A 22,878-nucleotide genomic window follows, 5' to 3' on the forward strand; every position below is an offset into this window, starting at 1 on the left:
TATGCTCATTCAAACGTTCCCTGCAATCCAAACCATACTATATACGTCACATAATTCTATGAGCTCCAGTCCGTTCCATGCACTCCAGTCTGCTCCACACACTCCGGTCTGCTCAACGCACTCACGCACTCCAGTCTGCTCTACGCACTCCAGTCTGCCCCATGCACTCCAGTCTGCCCCATGCACTCCAGTCCACCCCACGCACTCCAGTCTGCCCTACGCACTCCAGTCCACCCCACGCACTCCTGCCCGCTCCACGCACTCCTGTCCGCCCCATGCACTCAGATCCGCTCTATTTACTCCGATCCGTTCCGTGTATTCTAAGTTGTTTTATGCACTCCATTCACATATTTCACCCGTACCATTCCGTTAATTCTAGGTTGTTTTATGCACTCCATCCACATATTTCACCCAAACCATCTTCATACTTCATCCTTTCTATCCATCTGTTTCAAATGTTTTGTCTACGTACGTCACCCATTCCATCCATGTACGGCACGCGCTGCATCCACATATGGCACCCGATCCATCCACATACGGCACCCGATCCATCCACCTACGTCACCCGTTCCATCCACGTACGCCACCTGTTCCATCCACGTACATCACCTGTTCCATCCACGTACGTCACTTGTTCCATCCACGTACATCACCTTTTCCATCCATATATGTGGTCCATTCTATTCACATATATCACTCGACCTATCCATATGCGACACCCGTTCCATCTACATACTTCACTCGTTCTGTCCGCTCTACGCATTCAGCAGCTCTACATACTCATCCGTTCTACACACTCATCCACACTGCATGCATTCTGCACTCATCCGTTCTACGTACTCATTCATTCTACGCAACTCGTCCGTTCTACGCAACACGTCCACTCTACGCAACACGTCCGCTCTACGCAGTACATCCACTCTAGGCACTCATCCACTCTAGGCACTCGTCCACTCTAGGCACACGTCCACTCTAGGCACTCGTCCACTCTAGGCACTCGTCCGCTTTATGCTCTCACACGCTCTACACAGTCATCTGTTTTACTCACTCACCCGTTCTATGCACTCATCCGCTCTCCGCACTCATCCGCACTTTGCACTAATCCGCTCTATGTACCCCTCTTTTCATATGTATTCATTCGCTCATATGCACTCATATACACTTGTCAGCTCTACCCACTAGTCTGTTCAATGCAATTATCTACTCTACACATTCTTTCGTCTGCTCATCCATCCCGCTCTGCTCATCCATCCGCTCCCCACCCTCATCCGTTCCGCGCACTCATCTGCTCTGCATGCATTCCGCACTCATCCGTTCTACATACTTATCCGTTCTACGCAACTCATCCGGTCTGTGTAACTCATCCACTCTAGGCATTTGTCCGCTTTATGCCCTCGTATGCTCTACACATTCACCTGCTCTACACATTCACCCACTCTATTCGATCACCCGCTCCCCGCACTCACCAGATCCCCGCACTCATCTGCTCCTGGCACTCATTCTCTCTCCACACTCATCCGCTCTCCACACTCATCCACTCTCTACACTCATCCGCTCTCCGCACTCATCCGGTCCCTGCACTCCCCACACTCATTCGCTCCCCGCACTCATCCGCTCCCCGCAGTCATCTGCTCCCTGCGCTTATCCGCTCCCCGCATTCATCCGCTCCCTGCCATCACCCACTCCCCGCACTCATCCGCTCTGTGCACTCGTTCTTTCCACCATTCAACTGCTATATGCTATATGCACTCATCAGCGCTATAAAGTCGTTCGCTCATACGCAGTGTTCTGTTCTATATATTCATCCGTTCTCTACACTCATCCGCTCTATACCCTTATCCACTCTATACCCTCATCCACTCTATACATTCATCGCTCTATACATTCGTCAGGTCTGTACATTCATCTGCTCCAGCGATCTACACACTCTCCGCACTTCCGTACTCATCCGCTATCCACACTCATCTGCTGTACATGCTGCTTCCGCTCTACACACTCATCCGGTTTACGCTCACCCGTTCTGCACGTTCATCTGTTCTACGCACTCCTGCGTTCTACACCCTTCTCTGTATTTACAGACTCATCCGCTCTCCCTGCTTGTCCGCTCTACACATCCAACCGCTCTACACACCCAACTGCTCTACACACCCAACCGCTCGACATATTCATCGATTCTATGTAGTCATCCGATCTACACACTCATCTGATCGACACACTCATCCAATCTACATACTCATCTGTTCAACGCGTTCTTCCACTCAGTGCATTCATCCGTTCCACACGCTTCATCCAATCTATTTCATGCCATTCACTTTGTTCATTCATCTTGCATTATATCCATTTTATTAGTTTAAAGCTTGTTGCTGTTTCCTTATGATTTATTCTTATTATCCATTTCACTGCATTGATCTACTTTTCTCGTTTAATTCTGTTTGTCATTTTAGTTTATATTAGGGGTTATTAGCTGTCGATTTCTCGCATCAGGTAATTTGTTGGGTTGTTGTCATTGAGATGCTGTTAGTCTGTTTGGGTTAGTTTGCGTACGGGTTGGTTTTTAGGGGAAGAGCCAGGTTTTCAGTAGTTTGCGGAAAGACATTAAATCCTCAGGCGGATGTGGGGAGAGAGTGAGTTCCACAGCGTCGGGGCCAAGGTTGAGAATGATGATCCGCCTAACCTGACTGAGTTTGTTTTTTTAGGTATGATTAGGAGGCCGGCTGAGCTTGATCTTAGGGTGCGTGGAGGGTGATAGGGCTTTAGCTTGTCTTGAAGATATTGAGGTCCGGTTTTATGCAATGCTCGATGGGAGATGCATAAGGTTTTGAAAGTCACTCTTCGGGCCAATGGAAGCCAGTGCAGCTTCTTAAGGGCTGGGGAGATGTGGTCTCTTGGGCCGAGTGCAAGTAGCAGTTTGGCTGCAGCGTTTTGTGCCCTTTGGAGTTTATTCAGTTGGTATGCGTGGACTCTGAGTTATAGGGGGTTTGCGTAGTCCAGTCTTGATATAGCGATTGATTGGACCGCGGAGAGTCTGTTGGGGAAGGAGAGATATGGAAAGATGCGCCTAAGGGTTTTAAGGTGGTAGTGGCATGACTTTGAGACGTTGTTGACTTGGTGCGAGAGTGTTAGGTCGGGGTCAAGGATGCATCCAAGATTTTTCACTGAGTTGGAGGGGGTCAGTGAGTTGCCCATGGCGGATGGCCAGGGTAGCGGGTGCGGAAGAAGTTCGGAGTAGCCACATTCCATGATTTCCGTTTTGGAGGGGTTTAACAAGCGGTGGCTTTGGGTCATCCAGAGCTCTATGTCAAGGAGGCAGGAGGCCAGCTCAGGTCGGGGGTTGGGATTTGAGTTCAGGAGTTTTAGAATTAGTTGAGTGTCGTCGGCGTAGTTGTAACACATGATGTTGTGTGAACGAATTATTGGTGGGAGGGTGATCAAGTAGAGATTAAACAGGAGGGCAGATAGGCATGCTCCTTGTGGGACTCCTGTGTCGAATGGTCGGGCTTGGGAGGAATAGGTGGAGAGTATCGTTATTTGGTACCTATCTTTGAGGAATAAAGCTGTCCATCTAAGAGCGGTTCCACAAATTCCTAGGGAGTGGGGAGTGTCCAGGAGGACTGAGTGATTGATTGTGTCGAAGGCGGCGGATAGGTCAAGAAGGATTAAAGCGGTGCATCCCGCACAGTCTGCCGTCATTTTAAGGTCATCCCAGATTGAGGTTAGGGTGGTTTCAGTTCCGTGACAGGCTCTGAAACCTGATTGTGCGGGTTCTATGAGATTGTTGGCTTCGACAAAGGCATTTAGTTGGGAGTAGGCGGTTCGGTCAATGTGTTTGGCAAGGAACCTGGTGTTTGAGATGGGACGGTAGTTTTTGGGCTTAAGAGGGTCGAGGGAAGGTTTTTTTATTACAGGTTTGACATGAACCGTTTTGAATGCATCGGGAAAGATACCAGAGGAAAGGGAGTCATGTATGATGGATCTTGCATGTTCTCCTGCGCAGGTGGAAGTGAAAATGTCTTGGTGATATTGGACTAAAGGATTTGAAGGTTGGTTGCGTAGTGGTCGCAGGCGGAGGGTTGGCCGGTATGGGGGGAGTATTGCCTGGTGGGTGCAAGAGAGCCAGTTTGGTGGCTAGAGCATTTGTTCTTTCGAGAGCCGTGGTGTAAAAGTGGCGAGAGAGTGAGTCGCACAGAGATTGTGAGGGGGTCTGGACGGTCATGGTGCATGCCGGTTTGGTGAATTCAGAGATGATGTAGTCCATAAAGAAGTAGCAAGCCTACTGTTGGGGAAGGATGATCTCTCTTTGACGGAAGACCACATCCTCTTAAAAAGCAGCAAACGAGTTATTCCCTCATCACTGAGGCAACCAGTGATTGATCTTGCCCTGCGCTTGGGCACAGGAGGAAGATGCACTCAAGAATTGCCATACCTGCTGCTTGATGGCTCCAGCCACAAGGACCGAGCTGTTACGAATGTCGCCCCTTCCAGACACAGTATGGGATACGGGAGCTGTTGACGTTTTTGGTCCTAATGGTGGAGCCTATGTTCTAGTAGCGGTGAACGAGTATTCAAGATTCCTGGATGTTCAAATAGTAGCCTCTACTGCTGCTTCCAGTATAATTCCTGTTGTTGTCAGGATTTTCATTGACCGTGTGGTTCCCTAGACTGTGAAGTTGGTTAATGGTCCTTCCTTTACTGGTCAAGATTTTTGAAATTTTGCGGATTACATGGCCTTTTACCATCACTGGGTCACTCCATTATGTCCACAGGCAAATGGAATCGTCGATCAATTCATGTCCAACACCAAGAGGTCACTGCAGCTATCTCATCGGACCAATCGCCCCTTTAGAGCAGGTGTTATATCAGGTACTGAGGAATTATAGGAACACGCTGCACAGCTCTATGGGGAGGTGTCCTTCAGAAGTGATGTTTGGGCGACAAATCAGGACTTGGTTGCCTCACATGTGGGCGGAGGATCAGTATCCAGATTATCAAGGTGTGCATGAATGTGATGTTCATGCAAAGGACAAGGTGAAGGCGTAGGCTGACAGGAGGAGAGTGAGTCCAGTTTTTGGACAGGGAACCAGGTGGTCATGAGGCAAGTGGGAAGGTGCAAGGACATGACTCCATTTAATCTGGAGGCAGTGATAGTTAGAAATAAAAGAGCTTCCATTGTAATGGCAAGTAATAAGGAGAGATAAATCACCTGAAATGCATCCACTTTAAGTACATGCCTGGAACACCGAACAATTCTCATTTGAGGGCGGATAGGATGGAGGTGAGAATTCATTGGCTGTGTCGCACCTAGGTGACTGTGAAATATCTGATGCTAATCAGAACATCAGGAAAGCAGCTGCCACTCACGAACCTCCGGACCAAGTTGAAAGATCACGAGCATCTCACGTGCGACACAAGCCGATGGAACTAATTGAGAAAATTGATTAATCCAGCTGTTTTGTTAAGCAGGGGGAAAGTTGTAGTGTCATAGCTGGACAACTGTAGTAGATGTTTACTTCATGTTGTTATGTGGGGGAGGAACCGGGTTGGGGACAGGAAAGGGAAGTGACGTGGATTTAGGGGAGACGGTTGGGCAATAACGAGTATGGAGGTGAATAAATGAGGAGTTGGAAATCGTACCCCGTGTTGGCGTCTCATTTGTCTGTGCGTGATTCATTTCCTGTAGCTAGGCTAAAGGCTACACAGCCCCGTATCTCGGCCACTCTTCATAAATGTCTCAGTGCCCAAAGCAACCAAGAGGTAATCAAAAGACACCGGATACCTGTTCCTTCACTTGCGAACAAGTAGCCATTCTCTAATCTAAGTGATGAAAGCACAAAACATACGTTTATTTTACACCACACAAGAGTGCTTTTGATGCAAGAGACGACACGGGAGTTGCTGTTTCTCCCTTACCTGGAGATACATTCATAGCTGGCATAGGTGTACCTACATGGGTGGCAGTTAATCCGTGTAGAATACATCTGTTTGAAAGTCATTTGGACATTTGGAATCCATGCGATTGTCAACCCAGCAGGAAAGAATGTTGTTGTGTTCTATATACTGGTGCTGTTGTTGTTTATTTTTACTGTGCGTTCCAGAACTATTAATAGTTCTGGAACCACTTCACTTTTGGGAGCTTAGCTGGGTGCAGTGCCTGTTGGGAGCTCCCCTATACTGGAATAAAGTACCTCTTGTCAACCGCATCTGGTGTCCGGCCGATCTCAACACTGGCGATGAGGAGTTTTGGAAAGTAAAGGAGAGTCACGGCGGACGGCAACCATTTCCACGAACCCAGCACAGCGGGTCTAGACAAGGAGAGCACCAGTTGTGGGGCCGTGAGAGGAGGATACGGCAACAGGTGCTGCAGTCACACGCCACATAGGTCAGGAAGGGAGCGCTGTGCGGCGGAAGTGGGAGGAGACTAACGGCCCCAATTTAGTGTTCTCTCGAGCCCACCCACGAGCTGGACTACGCCGCGAGGAGGCACGGCATCTGCGTATGTGCGCAGCCAAGAATTCCCATTGGAGGTGGTGGCTAGGCAACGCAGAGCGTCGGAGGATCCAGCTCCTTCGATCTGTTTCCCTCATTGGGCCTCATCACGAGTCTGGCGGTAACCCTTAAATGCGACGGTAGCGCTATTACCGCCGCATTTAAGGGTCCGCCAGATCATGCCTTGGCGGATTTCTCCCCAGCTCTGATCTTGGGGGAAATCCGCTGAAAATTTGCGCTCATACCGCCGGCGGGAAATCCGCCGGCGGTATGAGCGCGAAATTTCCCCATTGTGCCCAATGGGGAATGGGGCATTCCCGAATGTGCTCAATGGGGAATGGGGATTTCCAAATTCGCCAAACCCGTGATCCGGCGCTAATAGCGCCGGTGAGTTTGGCGATAGGGCAGATAGCGCCAGCGCTATTAGTGCCGGCGTTACCGCCCAACTCGTGATGAGGTTGTGACGTACACTTGTGTCAGCTGGGAGCTGAATTCTCAGGGACAATAGGAAGATTCCCAAGCAGAATTGTGACCACACATAGGTAAAATGGAGGCTTACAATAGCAAATAGAATCTAACAGATGAAGCTCACGACACCTGCTGTGCTGGGGGCCCATCAATAAATGAAGCGGGTTAATGGACATTGTTAAATCAGCAATGCTGTAGGTTGCTAGAACCACAAACCGCGTACAGCAATCTGTGAACAGTTTCGTTCAATAGAGGGAAGAGATTATTTCACTGTGGGGCCTAGCTAAGACAGACACGCATGCATCGCTGTGCTGGCGACTGGAAAGAGCCAAAGAACAGTGACAATTTCTACACAAGCATCGGTGGTTAATTCGAGAGATAGAGGAAAAGGCTGCTGCAATTCCACCATCCTCACCTTTCCTGGCTGAGCCTGACAACCCCCCTGTCAGGTGGGAGAGGTGGAGGCGCATGTTTGAGAATTGAGTAGCCATAGGAGGCGACAGGTTCAGCACTGCAAGGAGGAAAGCCCTGTTGCTCCACAACTTAGGTCCCGAAGGACGCTGTGTATATTAATAGTTCTGGAACCACTTCACTGTTGGGAGCTAAGCTGGGCGCAGTGCTTGTTTCTCGCTCCCCTATACTGAAATAAAGTACCTCTTGTTAACCACATCTGGTCTCCGGCTGACAGATTTCAATTTAAAATACTCTTTAGCTGAGTTTAATAAAAAAAAAGCCAAAAGTCTGACATTTCAACATTCAGTGGCTATTTTGTTTTCTCGCCACTAGATGTCAGTCAAACACTGAGACAAATTCAACACTGCTGATACATGGAAAACATGTTAACCTGAATCATCCAGGGATTATTTTTAATTGTTTTCATTTTTTTTTTTTAGCAAAGAATGGATATATACAAATGTAATCACGGATCTTATTTAAAGCAAAAAGTTGATGGTGTCACCATAGTAATTAGTAGGATACATTTATTTGAAACAAAATGAATGAAATGCTGTACCCTAAACTGACGAAAAACGTGCCATCATCGCATACACACCTAACGCTGTAACAGGTGAAGCATTCATGAACGAACTGACAACACACCATCGAAGTGGTTTCTGATATGTATTTATTTTAGAGCTGTACACAGTGCTAAACGCCTCTCCGCTGTGTGGCGGGGGAGAAGGCGCACAATTCAGTCGTGTTTTTTTAAAGTTTTTTTTTTTACCAATAAATACCTTCTACACAAAGAGAGGCCTCCCAGCCCTTCACAAGCACAACAGCACACAGTTAAATCATACAAATTGGGATAGGAGCCCTTGAACACAACAACCTTTTCATGGCGCACGCTGCGCACAGACAACAGACATTCCATAAAACATGCATCACTCTCTCTCACAATCAGAACGCTTGTGGCTTTGACAATGCCTTCCTCCCCGCGCTCCCGTGACAAGTAGGGTCGCGAGAGCAGATCCCCAAAAGGCGAAGAGGCCCTGCTCCAAAGGAATCCTCGAGCAAAGAGAGAACTCTTGCTGCAGTGTTAAGAGCCGCCAAAATCTCCCGTGTGGGCAAATAAAGAAAGGGCAAACAATGCCTGAACAAAAATACCCCAAAGAAAATAAAGGGAGGAGGGGAAATTACGTTGTAATAAAATAAGGAAGGCCGTATGTTGATTTAGCTTAAGCTTGCTGAAGACTAATGGGAACAGTTAAAGCGGCAAATGATTTTGGCAACACATCGGCAGATATTATGTTGACAATAGTATTGTCACGAAGAAGTACCCAGTTTGTTAATGTGCTTACAACTTGAAGAACAGCAAAAAATATGCCGAGTAGAAATATTGGGCCTCATTGCAAGTTTGGCGGGGCAGGGAAAAAGTGGCGGTAAATCCGTTACCTCAATTTTTCTCGAACCGCCAAAGGTATTACCACTGGCGAAATTACGTAGTGGTAATTCTGCTGAACTTTGTAGGTAAAGTGGAGGATCTACCTCAAGCTTCATCTTCCACTTTACCTCCAAAAATTGGAGGAATTACCACTCGATAAATCGCCAGTGGTAATTCCATCAAACATGCCCAACAGATATCTATAAAATGGGGATTTACACCACCTACCACCACTTGTAATCCCATGGTAAACCCACAGGACCAAGTGGTGGTAACAGTAATTTCATTTGGTGGTATTTATTGCCGTAATACTCCCAAACTCGTAAAGAGGCCCATTACCTTTTCCCTACTACCGCAAGCAATTGTTTTTGATTGTGGCTTCCAGTCAACAGTATAGTCTGGCAAGGTGATTCCGTGTTACCAGGGCACCTCATTTTCAGTCAAGGGCTTTCAGCAAACAAATAAATGCATTCTAGGATTTGTAGTGCTTTTTGGTTTCAATTGACTTACCCTAAAGTCCCCCAAGTTTCAGATAAGTGGTGATCCCAAGACATGGACTCACTCTTCTGATCACCGTACAAAAAAAAAGCAAACACAACAGAAAATGAGCCGGTTTGCCTGCTACAAGACCATAGAGTAATGCTCATAATATGCCTTCCTGTGGCCCCTACTCCCTCACCCCCTCCGCCCCCACCAATCTCTGCCCCCATGTTTAAACTAGTAACAAATAAAAGGTAAAACATTTTTTTTTTATAGATTCATAACATCCGCCTGCCTTCCTCACCCCCCCAACCTGCGTTCTTGCTTTAGTTGTCTGTCCTTCTCGTATTAATTTTTGTTGTCATTATTTACCTTTCTCTGTGTACTCTATCCCCCTTTCTTTTTTACCCCTCCTCAATCCCCAAAATAATTGCCAAACTTTGTCCAAGGTGGTGAGGATATTAGGTTCCAAATGGATTTGCTAATGTTTGGGTGTGAACCATGAAATAAAGCGGAGCAGATCAAGTAAATCTTTTGCGGCATCCTGGGGAGTATGTTAATATGGCATGGCAGGTTTCTGTCTTCCAAAGCAATAAATGGTAAGTTCCCAATCAGTGGCAACTCCCGTCCCATGCACACTATCTCTGGCCGAAATCCAGCCAAGCAGTTATGTATGGTTGCCAACAGTGAAATTAATTCAAGCCTTTCACTGGCAAGAACATCTTTTATAGACAAGCAATTAGGTTATAACAAATCTTCATTAGAAAATTCTGATATTCAGAGATTTTTTCTTGTAAAAAAAATTTTCTTTTTCATTATGGTACCCAACGTGTTTCGAGCATATCCATTCTTCATCAGAGGTTCTTTATGTACAACATTAACTGCCAGATTCATGGAATTATTTGCGTGGAAAACGCAGATTTGCGTGCCTTTCTGCCCGAAAATCCCTATACTTCAAACAGGGATTTTCCGGCAGAAAGGCACGCAAATCTGCGATTTTCACGCAAATCATTCCATGAATCAGGCTGTCAAACTGTTAAACAAAAGAAGAGAAAGGAAACATCAGTTCACTGTACTAGTTAGATATTGGTTGAATTCCCACTTGAAGGGCGCTTGAACATAGGGTTTATAAACATCTTGTAGTTGTCATTCTGTCATTCTGTTGTTATTCTACCATTCGTTGCTCATTTTAAAAAGGTTTGGAGGTCCACACCTTTTTTCTTTTTTTTAATTTTTTAAAATTTAAAATGTTATAGTTTACAAAGAAACTTTTCATTTTGTCACATCTCCACTTAATTCCTTTTTACTGATAAACTCAATTCAAATTAATTATTATTTTTCTTTGTGGGCAGATCATTGCTTTTCATAATTTTAATCCAAAATTGGATAATAATAAAAATCAAGTTATTGTCATTGCCTAAAAGGATCTGTGCCCATCTTGTTTCCGCATCCATCGTTATATCTTTCATCTTAAAATAGTTTCTACATCAAGATCTCTCAGTTCTGGACACTCCATAATAATGTGGTAGATTGTCTTGATACTTTCCGGATTCTTGCAAAATCTGCAAAATTGTTGCAAGCCATCTATCTGTTTTATTCTTGCTAGTCTGGATCTTGTTGGTAAGGTATTCAGCCACAATTTCAAATAAATGTTCCTAATGTTTTAATCTTTAAATAATTGGATGGTTCATTCAATGCTCTGATATCGAAGACACATGTTTACATGATATCTTGATTTTTCATTCATTGTGTTTATCCAATCATTCCGCATGAAGTTCTGCTTTGCTTCTTGTGGGCGATTTAATAACATTTCCACTGATATGTTTTCTTTTCCAAAGATCGTGAGTATTTGGGTCTTCCATTCAGACAGCGCTTTGCTGCATATTGCATTCTCCTTTGTCCTCAAGATCTCTATGGGTGGAATTGAATCTTCGCTCATCACTTTGTGAAAAAGGTCAATTTTCTTCCAAAGAACAATCAAGGCCAATAATTGTGTGGCAATCTCAAATCGTATTCTTACAATCTGGAAGGAGGTTGGTAACATCATAATTTTCCTCCAGAAGATGGCTTCAATTTTTGGCCATAATGTGAATGTCAATTCAATCAATGTTTCACTTCTGTAATTTGTGCACAGGACCACTTTGCTTCTGTAAAAAGCTAAGATAGGATTGAATGAAAATTTCCCAAATTTTCCATGAAGCATGCTTCCTTCGCGTGCCAGGGAATGGATTTTTGTCAGCAAGTGATCAGCCCATTCTTTTTCATCTAGAGATTGGTGAATTATAATACCCAGGTATATGAATGTCGTGAATGCAGTTAGTGTTGTTCCTTTTATGTGTAAAGTTGGGATCTTTGCTTTTTTCTGACAAGACTTTCTTACAGACATAATTTTCGTTTTGGCAATGTTGACCTTAAGTTCATTCCGTTCCATATAGGCTCCCATCCGGTCAAGACTTGTTTGAAGACCTCGCAGGGTTTTATCTAGTAAGACAATGTCATCCGCATACATCATTACTGGAAGTGCAGTGGAATTTAGTATTGGAGGATTTAGACTGATTGACATCATCTCGTCTTCAAAATCGGCAGTGTAGAGGTTGAAGAGGGTTGCTGCCAACGTTCAGCCCTGCTTCAGGCCATTCCAAGTCTCGATGAATGAATAAAGCAATTTGATAGTTTCCAATATATGAATAGGCCATTGCCATTTTTTTAGTTTTTCCCATAACAGTTGGCGGTTCACTTTGTCAAAAGCCAGGTGTAAGTCAACAAACACTGCCCAAACTGCTGTTTCCTTTATAATGGCTTCCTGCTCGATGAGATTCAGCATGATCAAATTTATGTTTGTCCCTACTCTTCGCACAAATCCTGTTTGTCTTGTTGCAAATCAATTTGTTTTCCTGGCCCAAGCGCATAAGTCTGTCAACAACAATGTCCCAAAGATTTCCCTCAAGGGGTCGAGCAGGGCAATAAGCCTATAATTAAGCAGATTTTCCTTATTGCCCTGTTTATATATGGGAATCAGAGTGGCATGTTGCCATGTAGTTGGAATATGATTATGCAAATTAATTAAAGTCATAATTTGCATCAATATCTCAGACCAAATTTCAGGCGCTTGCTTGATGATTTCGTTCGTTAACCCGTCAGAGCCAGGAGCGTGTGAGTTGATCAGATGTTTGATAGTATTGGTAATATCTTCTTTGTTCCAGCTCATCTTCCAGATCTCTTTTTGGGTCATTTCGTCTTCTATCACTGTGCTCGGTCTTTTGCGATATGGGTCAGAGAAGTGATCTATCAATTTTTTCTCTGGAACATTCTGTATCAATTGATGTTGTTTACTATACGCTGCATTCAGGAGACTCCATAACTCTTGCATGTTTCGATTTTTGAAAGTTGCAACGATTTGTTCTGCATCTAGTTGGTATAATGTACTTCTGGACATTTTTATCCAATTTCGATATCGCTGGGTGGCAGCCTTTATTTGCTTGCGATTCTCTGCAGTATTATTCTTCCTTAATTCTCTCACGCGTTTACGTAGTTCTTTTTTCTTTTCCTTAATTTGCTGATTGAAATGATGGTTATGATTCAGAGACTGATTTGTGTTGAGCTTTACTTGTTGTTTATAGGGATCAAGTAACCATTCATAGTTTAGCTTGTCAAGCCCTTTTTTCTCTGCTTGCTGATATTTATGCGAGAGAAGTTCTAGTTGTTTTGGCTTGATTTGTAGCCTAGTTAGTTGTTCATTGAGTTCCAGCATGTGTAAAGTTTGTAGGACTCTATTCTGGCCAGGTCCTGACCATGTGAGTGTCAGTATTTGATGATCACTCATCTTTGTTGGAATTACACTGGTTTGTTTAAGTGCTGCCAGGATCCCAGAGGAGACATACATGTAATATATTATGGCCTTTGAATCGCCACACATCTAGTTGGGTATAATTTGCTTATTTGCACCCTGAGCGTTACCTATCTGGGTCAACTTTCTTAGGGCCATCTCTTTCATCCATATTTTTGCCCTCATTGACAGATCGTTTTCTTCCGGAGGGTTCCCTTGTATATCAAATAGGTGGATATTCAGATCACCACATATAATGATCTCAATGTTACGATATGTCGCTATCATTGAGTCAAATGCAGTAAGAACCATATCCATAAAGATAGTCTCATTAATAGCAATCGGATTTCATTAATTTGTTGACTGAAGCCTTTCTGTTTATCCATTTGCTGGAGTATCGTGTATTGGGCCCAAGAGTTTAAATTGGTGGAAGCTATTATTGTCTAGAGTGAGTCTATTTTTATCAGAGCTTTTACCAGCCCTTTTACAGCTAAAAAATAGACCGGAGGATGGCCTACCTTTTAGCTGTAAAAGGGCTGGATTCATGTGAACCGTGAAACCATGGCATATTACATGCTTTTTCAGCCATGTTTCTTGAAGGCAGATGATATGGCTCCTTGCTAATACCGAGTTCACTTGTTGAAAAAGGTGGCCATGTTCAAGTGTATTCCACGAGCATATGGACCGGTTTATTTTATCCTGTTCCAGTAGTTGTTATGAGTGAACTTCTGTATGGTGGGGATCATTTTCGAATTCTTTGGTCACCTCTCGCCTTATAGGATGAGTCTCATTATTCCATCTAGTGTTGGAATTTTGGTATCCACCACTTCTTTGGTCAACTCAGTGTTGGATTGATTCTTCGCTACTTATAGAGACCCTACTTGACCATTCTGCATCAGAGTTGTTATACTTTGTCTCAGTTACTTTTACGGTCTTTCACTGATCAGTGTTTTGCAGCGTAGTCAGCATCCATGGACCATGGGCACAATGAAAACCCAGAAATGCAAGCTGTTTGTCCATCTTTAGTATGCCATTCATTGTAGCCCGACTGAAGAATTCGATGTCAACCGTATCTAGATATTGTTCCTCCACAAATGTTACTAATTTTAGGTCTTGTGAGGTTATTTCTTTTAGTTCCGGAATTGCAATAAATAGACGTAGTATATTTGTTCTATTTAAAGTCATTGAATGTTTCTCTTTTTTGGCAGGGAGAGAGTAACTTCACAATTTCTCTTGTGCTTTTCTGGGCATAGGTTGAAGGCTGTTTGTAGGTACTTAATGAGGCTCTACTTGTATTACTTTGTCTTCTAGAGCGTTGTGTTAATATATTCTTTGCGTTGTGATCCTCTTGTTTGTCGTCATTAGATGATATATGTGTGCATTCTCTGGAAGTTCCTAATTCTTCATCAGAGATGTCTTGACAAGAGAGTTCAACATCAGTGGAATACATGGAATGGTCTGCTGAATATTGATCCAAGATGATCATTGCAGTGTTATTTGAATCCATCTCCAGCTCAAGGTCATTTCCTTTTTCATACCATTAAAGATTTATTTTTTGTTTATTTGATCACCATAGGTGTCGATGCGTGTTTTCGACCAACAGACGGTCTTTATCAAGGCTACAACCATTTACAGGTGATTTGTTCAGATATTAAGCATGAAATCGAACCAGTAGTTAGTCATGGGAGCAGGATGATAAGTGATTAGGTGCAAATAAGTGAGGTCATTTCAATTGTATATATAGAAGCATAATCACATCATTATTATTGGGTGACAATTGTTTATAGTTAGCATAGAAGTAGTCATTTGTTTACAAGGGTAAGAGTAATGAGGTGAAACAAGGTGGAGAGACAACAAAGCATAAGGGGAGGGAAGTAGGAAAAATGTGTTAGTGATATTTAGTATGCTCATTGGTGATTCTGTGGTTGGAACGCTTAGTAATAGATATGTTTGGCTCACCTTGGGTTAAGGTGTCTGATACTTCTCAGTGCGAAGCGGTCTCGTGGCGCCGAGTAGGGTATCTTGTGTGTCTCATTGCAGTAAGTGTTGAGGACCCGGTTTGGATGTGTTCATCATGGTTGAAAGGTCTTGGGAATATGAAGGGGCATGGGTTGAATTGTGGTCATCCTGTGCATCTGAACGCATGACGTCGATGGATGGTGGTATGGGGTGGATTAGGTCTCAAGTTGGGGTTTTGGTGTTCCCCTGGACAGAAAGGTCCAAGGATGGGCTGACCTGTACAGTGGTGATCAGTGAGGAGTTGTGACATGTAGTGGAGGCCATGGGTGGCTAGGGACTCAGGGGTGCTTGGTGAGCTTGTTGCTTGATAATTAGTGGGCCCCCGTTATGGGTGAGTGTCCAGAATGAGGCAACCCTGTGATAACACTTGGCTGGTACCAGTGTGGCATCGAGTGTTGGCTGACTGGACAGAGAATGACACGGCACGTTTTGTGTGGGCTAGTCATGGTCGTAGACTTAGAGGGAGCGTCTGCCATGCAGTGTCCGTAGCAGTGAAGCTGCAATCGGAAAGCAGAATGGTGCCTGCGTTCAGTACTTAGGCTCCAAGTTATTTGGGTGTTCCAGCCCATGGAGGGTGGTGGTGAGTATGGAGAGTTTAGCCCCAAGTGGGGTCTTGGCGTGTGGTTGGTGGTACAGAAAGCACTTCCTCTTACACTTGCGAGTGTGAGGTACTAATCAGAATTTCTATCAATTGTGCAATCGAATGCCTGCATGGGCTACGGTGCAGTGGAATGGCTGTGTAGGATGGGGACCCAAGAGCGACCCGTGAGTTTAAAAATGAAACAAGGTGCAAATAGGATTCTCCTGCTGGAGGAGACGAGATTGGAGTTTTGAGTTTCCCCACCCTAAGCGCGCTCCCCTGTGTTGTGTAGTGCTCGAATGCACTGGAGGTGCGGTCTGCCGATCATCGGTTCTGTGAGTCTCGCGGTTATGGCGCACTATTCAAAGTCTTCCTATTGGTTGGGTAGCTAAGCCACTGATTGCTTGTTCAGTTGGATCGTGGGATTGGTCAGGAGAGAGATATGATGTTCTGTGTTTTCAAAAAGTAATTAGTTATTGTCTTGTGTACAATTGGGAGACATAATTGACTCTGTGAGCCTAGTGTGGACTTATTCACAATATAAACTTTCTATCGAGTTGCTCATGGTTTAACCGCTGTGTGGTTGGCATGAGTCAGTTTGTACCGTGGTATTCTTAACAGCGTCGGCTAGACACCAGCTTGGGTGTGCACAATTGTGTGGGCTTGTCCTGTGAATGTCAGGGGGTAGGCTTGGATCCTTCAGCTGTTTGGGATCGCTCATGGTGGGCAGACCTGGTTGTTGTTTGGTGATGCCATTGACACGCGTGAGATTCACTGAAAGTCGCCGGTCTGCGCTGGTGTTCCTAAACCCATGGTTGGCGCTTAAATGGGGAATTGAAGTAGGTAACTCCTGTTTATGTCTGAGGGTTCGCATAGCTAGAATGGGCGCTGATTAAAGGTGCTGCTGTTAAGGGTCCAGGTGGTTCACGTATGTGGGAGAAAAATACCCCCTTCATATGTCTAGAGATTTTTAATTCAAATGGTACTGATTGGAATTGCCTGAATAGGGGAATGGTGGAGAAAACTCTTAAAAATGTCTGAAGAATTGCATATTTAATTTGGGCGTTGATTGGAAGTACTGCTGTTGTGGGGCCAAGTAGCTCACATCTGTGGGAGAGGATAGCTTCTGCATATGTCTGCAGATTTTGGGAAATCAATATGCATTGATTTGAGGTGCTGCTAGCATAGGGCCCAGTGGCTCACGTCTGTGGGAGATGATTGTGGCCCGCTTGAGTTTGGCTAGGAGCGGTCAGTGCTGTTGTCAAGATTCAAATATCTGTAGGTGGTGGCTAGGTGGTGTAAAGACTGGAGGGGGTGTCTGTACTTCTGCTCTCTATATGGTAGAGGAGAGGCACAGAGGACCCCAGCCAAGATTCTCTATTGTGGTAGCAATGGCTGAGCAATGAAAGCCTAGCTTCTCAGGAGGTGATGCAGGCTGGTTCTTAAGTACAGTGTAGTCCCCAAGCCCCCACAAAGGAATGTTCACACGCTGTACTAGTTAAAACACAGTCTTTATATAATTAATATTCAAGGTTATGTACACTATCCCAATAACTCACTTTGTGCTCAGAAAATAAATCTACAATGGCAAATATATACAGTTCTAAAGTGGTACCACAATTATTATCAGATCTCATTATAGTGCATCAACTATACGGTTAAATGTCACATGAATCAGTTCGTAAAGGAAACCAACAATAGATATAGAAGGAAAGCAAGATGATGAGAACAATAGGCAGAACACTGGCCTCTACCGTTAGACACAGTTCCGTGTGGAGATCCCCCCACCTGGGCAACCTGTAGAATAAAAATATATCACAAGCCCAGTCCATATATTGTTCACAAGAATATTTCCAATAGTTCAGCAACCCCAAAGTACCTGGTGTTGTAGAGTTCCTCGTAAGGAAATCGACGGCCCTTCTTGAGTGCACTCCCTTTAAGGCAGGAGCCACAGGTCGTCGAACGTCCGGTGATGAACACGGTGAACTACGGCGGTGAAGTGGCAGCTTCGTTCCTAGCGGTGCTCGTCGACGGGAAGCGTAAACGTCCTGCAAGGAAGAGGCGTGTGGGGCACCTCGATGTCGATAGATCTGGACCGCAAAGAGTTTGTGGCCCAGCAAGGGCGTCAAGTCGTCAGCGTCTCTGTGGTCTTTGGGTGTCAGGAAACCCACCGGCGGATGCTCCTCAGTGCGTCGACGGCCTGGCCTTCTCCGGTGGGATGAGGCGGGCCGCGGTGCGGTTGAGCGCATCCGTGAATCGAACGTTCTTAAGCAAAAGGAGCATGGCAGCTCCGGTCGGCGACTGCGGTCGTTGACGGTGGCAGACAACAGTCGGGGTGCTTCTATTTGGGATTCTGCGGCAGTCCTCGTCTCTTGTCGGCAGCCTGTCATAGGTCTGTCTACCAGGGAGCTTTGGCAAAGATCAGCTGGTGCACGATGGTCCCTCGTAGCTCGGGAAGAGGGCGCTCTACCAGGTCCTCCATGGGTCAGTCCTTGGAGACACAGCAGCTTTCAGATTGATGAAGTAGAGCAACAGCAAGACTTCTCTTCCAGCAGGGCTTCAAGGTTAAGCTTCAGTTTCAACTCCAGTTTCTCTTCAGCTTCTGAACATGAATTCTAGCAGTGAGAGGCCCCAGATATACTAATGATCTCCCATTCATTCTGCTGGGTCACACTCAGGCAACCAGTTGGTCAGAAGGGCATTCATGCAGGCAGGCATCCATTCTGGTGCATAGTGCATTCAGGCCATTCACTTCTTTCCAGACACTCACAACATTTTATGTGTATTGGGACAAGTACCCAGACATTCAACACTCCACACTGCATTCATAACAGTTTCGTGCAGGGCTGTCTCAGTCCTTGTGTCAAACACCAGATACTACAAACACTGAAAAGAGCAGGGTAACTCTAGCCTCTGGACCAGAGTATTATGATAGCATCAAAAAACAGAAAAGATATGTCCAGAGAAAAATATATTTAGAAATAATACATTATTCCTAAATATATTTTTCTCTGGACATATCAAAATGTATTTAAGGTGATACAAAAATTGAAAACTAGTGAATAAATCACAAAAATTATACACTGATCATTTTAACATAGCAAAACAGCAGCAACAATATGCCACAAATCGGCTAAAACATCATCACTCATACTCGCCATACATGGTGCATTCATTCACACACAACTCATCATACCGTGGCAAACATCCAAAATACTAAAAGACACAAAAAGCATGCTAAAAACCAATGGGGAAAAGGAATTCATGACTGGTCCCCATAATGACACACATTATTGTGATGTTTACAAACAGTAGAAATAATTCACAGACAATCTATTGTCAGGGTGGATAGGAAGAACAGATGCAAGGATCACATCCCTGTAGAATTTATCTCTCGACCAGTTTCGACTTGTAGTGGTGGTTAACTGAACGTCTTCCTCAGGAGGTGGGTGTTACCATTCTGATGACAACCTAGCTGCTGCAACGACCATTGCAGTGTAGTGCGACCAGTCATGCCAGACAATTCAGGACTAAAACATGACCTGGAGGGCATCCTATACAAGTTAAGGAGATCCAGAGCTGCATGTGTTGGAAAAGTGAAGAGACAGCACAATTTAGCCTAAGCATTCAACGCTGTCTGTGAATCACTGCAGAACGGTTGCCGTAATATGAAATTAACCAGCACAGAAGGAGAACAGATGGTAATCTCTTCGTTCCAAACTAGTTGTAAATTTGAAACGCTGCGCATGCGTGTAGGGACCTGCACGGAATGGCTGGCACCAGATACTAGACATCCACAACACAGAATGGATATTCGTCACACACTCCATTCGCCCAGGTCCCACCCACAGGGTGTGCCCACAACATACAGTCACTGGGAAGGCTCCAGCCAGTCTGGCCTGGACTTCACAAAAACACCATATATGGAACTTCCACTCAACAGCCAGCCAGGGGGAAGGGACAGAGTCAGGGCTTCCCAGGACTTTGGGAAAACAAGGTAACAGGCAATAGAAAACAATAGGCCACAAGGGCCATCTTGTTTCCTTTCAGGAATCAACTGATTCCAATGGCAGTGCCTGGGTATGCCAAAATGGAGGATACTCAGAGCACCTGTCAAATTCAGCATGGAGCGGCCACCAACCCATACCCTGCTCTGTGGGTCACACACAGGTGCCCAAAAACATACACTAGGAGCACAGGGTTGGACCCCAACCCATGGGTGCCATAAGGGTATCACATGGGTCTGTACACCAAACCAAAAGAGAGAGCTGCACCGCCGGAGTCCCACATGAACTCCTGCATGGAAAACACACCAGAACACACAATAAAAGGCAGTAAAGGACAAGGATACGGAGGCCCTATCCCTTGATACATTTACAGCATCACAGTTGGCCACTAGGATGGGGATTTCCAGACAAGGGTTCAATCTGGGACTTGGATCCGGATTGGCTCTGAGAAGGAGCAGTGGTAATAGGATGGTATGATCATGCAGGGCTCTGGAGTACCACTGTGCTCTTCCTTAGGAGTTGGGTGAGTGGATGGTGAGTGAATGACCGAGTGGTCGTTGTTCCCTCACATCATGTAGTGGAAGATGGTTATTGAGGTCCAAGGGATTATGCAACCATCAACCTGCATGGAGGAGCATTCATATTATTGCTTGTGTGTTCATACATGAAGCAGTATTGTAACATGGTTAGAATAGTCATAAAAATACATTAAATTCATGTTCGGTTTTGAGGCCATATTCAATGTTTCTTGTCCTGCAGATCAGTCTTGCTTCATTCTGGCAGAGTTTAAGTGCCCTGTTGCCTCCTTTTGAGTCACATCTGATCATTTCCAGCCTGACAAACTGGATCTTTCTCTGATCGTCCATTTGGTGTTGTTCTTGCCCCAGTGTATGGACAGCAGGTATCTGGCGTCTGTTACTTTCAGCATATTGAGGTGTTCTCTGATTCTTGTTCGTAATTCACGGATAGTGCTCCCTATGTATTTGAGTCCACATACACATATAATAACATAAATGATACATTTGCACCTACAGTTGATGAACTGATCAATGCATTTTTCATGAAGGGTGCCAAAGTTTTTACACTTTTAGTGGTTGATGCATTTGGGCACACGGAGCAGGTCCGACATTTGTGAAATCCAGGTGTCATTTGTTTGTTGAGCCAATTGCTAGCTTTGGGTTTATGTGGTTCCATGAAAGAAGGACTGGGTATACTTTTCAAGGTCGGTGCTTTACAGTATGATTCTTTGGGTTTGCTTGAAATCCAGTTATGTAAGTCCCTGTCAGTTCCCAGGATGTGCCAGTGTTTTTTTTTTAACTTTCCGCAGTGTATTCAGTCACAAATCTAATGCTGTCTCATGTGTTGGTTAGGTCTTTTTTGTTCTTGGGTCTGAGTAGGGTATCTCTTGGGATTACATTTGCCTGGCTGATGGCTGTTTTGATGTTTGAGATTTTATATCCTCGTTCCAAGAATCTGTCTTGTAGTAGGTTACATTCTTCTTGGTAAGCTGTAGTTAAGCTGCAGTTTGTTTTTGCCCTAATAAATTCACCTTTGGGGATGTTCTCAATTACCATCTTCTTATGGCAGCTAGTGGATTCTTTGGGTTTGCTTGAAATCCAGTTATGTAAGTACCTGTCAGTTCCCAGGATGTGCCAGTGTTTTTTTTAACTTTCCGCAGTGTATTCAGTCACAAATCTAATGCTGTCTCATGTGTTGGTTAGGTCTTTTTTGTTCTTGGGTCTGAGTAGGTTATCTCTTGGGATTACATTTGCCTGGCTGATGGCTGTTTTGATGTTTGAGATTTTATATCCTCATTCCAAGAATCTGTCGTGTAGTAGGTTAAATTCTTCTTGGTAAGCTGTAGTTGAGCTGCAGTTTGTTTTTGCCCTAATAAATTCACCTTTGGGGATGTTCTCAATTACCATCTTCTTATGGCAGCTAGTGGAAAGAAAGGACAGAGTTAACCTCAGTGGGCTTCCTCTAGGTCCTTGTTTCAATTCCATCCTGGCTTACTGAGATTCTGATGTCTAGAAAGTCAAAAGTGTTCTCACTCTCCGTCCCAGTCAGTTCGTCCCAAAATCATTGTTGTTCAAATAAGTTTTGTAGGTCAGTAATTCTTCATTGCTTCCTGTGCAGATTAGCAGTACTTCATCGATAAATCAAAACCATTTGTAGATGTGTTGATTAAATTTGTCTTGGTTGAAGGCATGGATCTGTTCGTATCTGTTCATGAACAGATTGGCTATAGCTGGGGCATATGTTGCCCCCATAGCTATACCTTTCTTTTGTCTGTAGAAAACACAGTCGAAGAGAAAGATGCAATTAGCTAGTGAGAACTCTAGGATCTCTTTGGTCATGGTTAGGTGCGAGTAAAAAGATGCTGAGGCTTGTGCAAAAAGCAAAGTCAATGGCTTCAAGTTCCTGTGGGTGCTCTATCGCTGTGTAGAGCGCTTTAACATCTAACGTCACCAATATGTATCCTGGCTCCCATTTGACTTCTTGCAGAACTGCTAGTGCATGCATGGTATCGCACAGGTATGTCGGGATCTTCGGAACTTCTTTTTCAAGTACATTGTTGTTATATTTCGCCATTGGTTCAACTACAAGATGTTTATAAACTCTATGTTCAAGCGCCATTCAAGTGGGAATTCAACCAATATCTAACTACTCCAGACGCCGGGAATTAGAGCACAGGCCCTTTGGTTCCCACAACCGGCAGCTTGCACAAACAAACCAACTATTCCAGTGAAAGGTAGGTGCAGCAACCCACAGTTCCAAGTGCTCTGACCACCCCCTTAGTTCACTGTACTACTTGACCACCCCCTTAGTTCACTGTACTACTAACTAAAACCAACATACAATAGTTTCTTACATTCAAAAGTAAATCAACCTAAGCCTGCTAAATCACCTTAAAATTATGGAAACTATTCAGTTATTGGCCATTTGGCGGCATCCTGAAGTGATGACATCATGTTAACGTCCTACCAAATGTTTTTGTTGCTCTAAAAGTGAGGATAATCTCAAATTAGTCCATATCTGTTCTAAAAGGTGGAATGTCCATAATTATTAAAATGAGGTTTCCCTTACCTAGTCAGTAGCCTTTATCATGTCCAATTTATCCTCCTAATGTCTTCCA

Source organism: Ambystoma mexicanum, chromosome 7p, assembly GCF_040938575.1.
Source record: "Ambystoma mexicanum isolate Mex_15411 chromosome 7p, UKY_AmexF1_1, whole genome shotgun sequence".
Lineage (NCBI taxonomy): Eukaryota > Metazoa > Chordata > Amphibia > Caudata > Ambystomatidae > Ambystoma > Ambystoma mexicanum.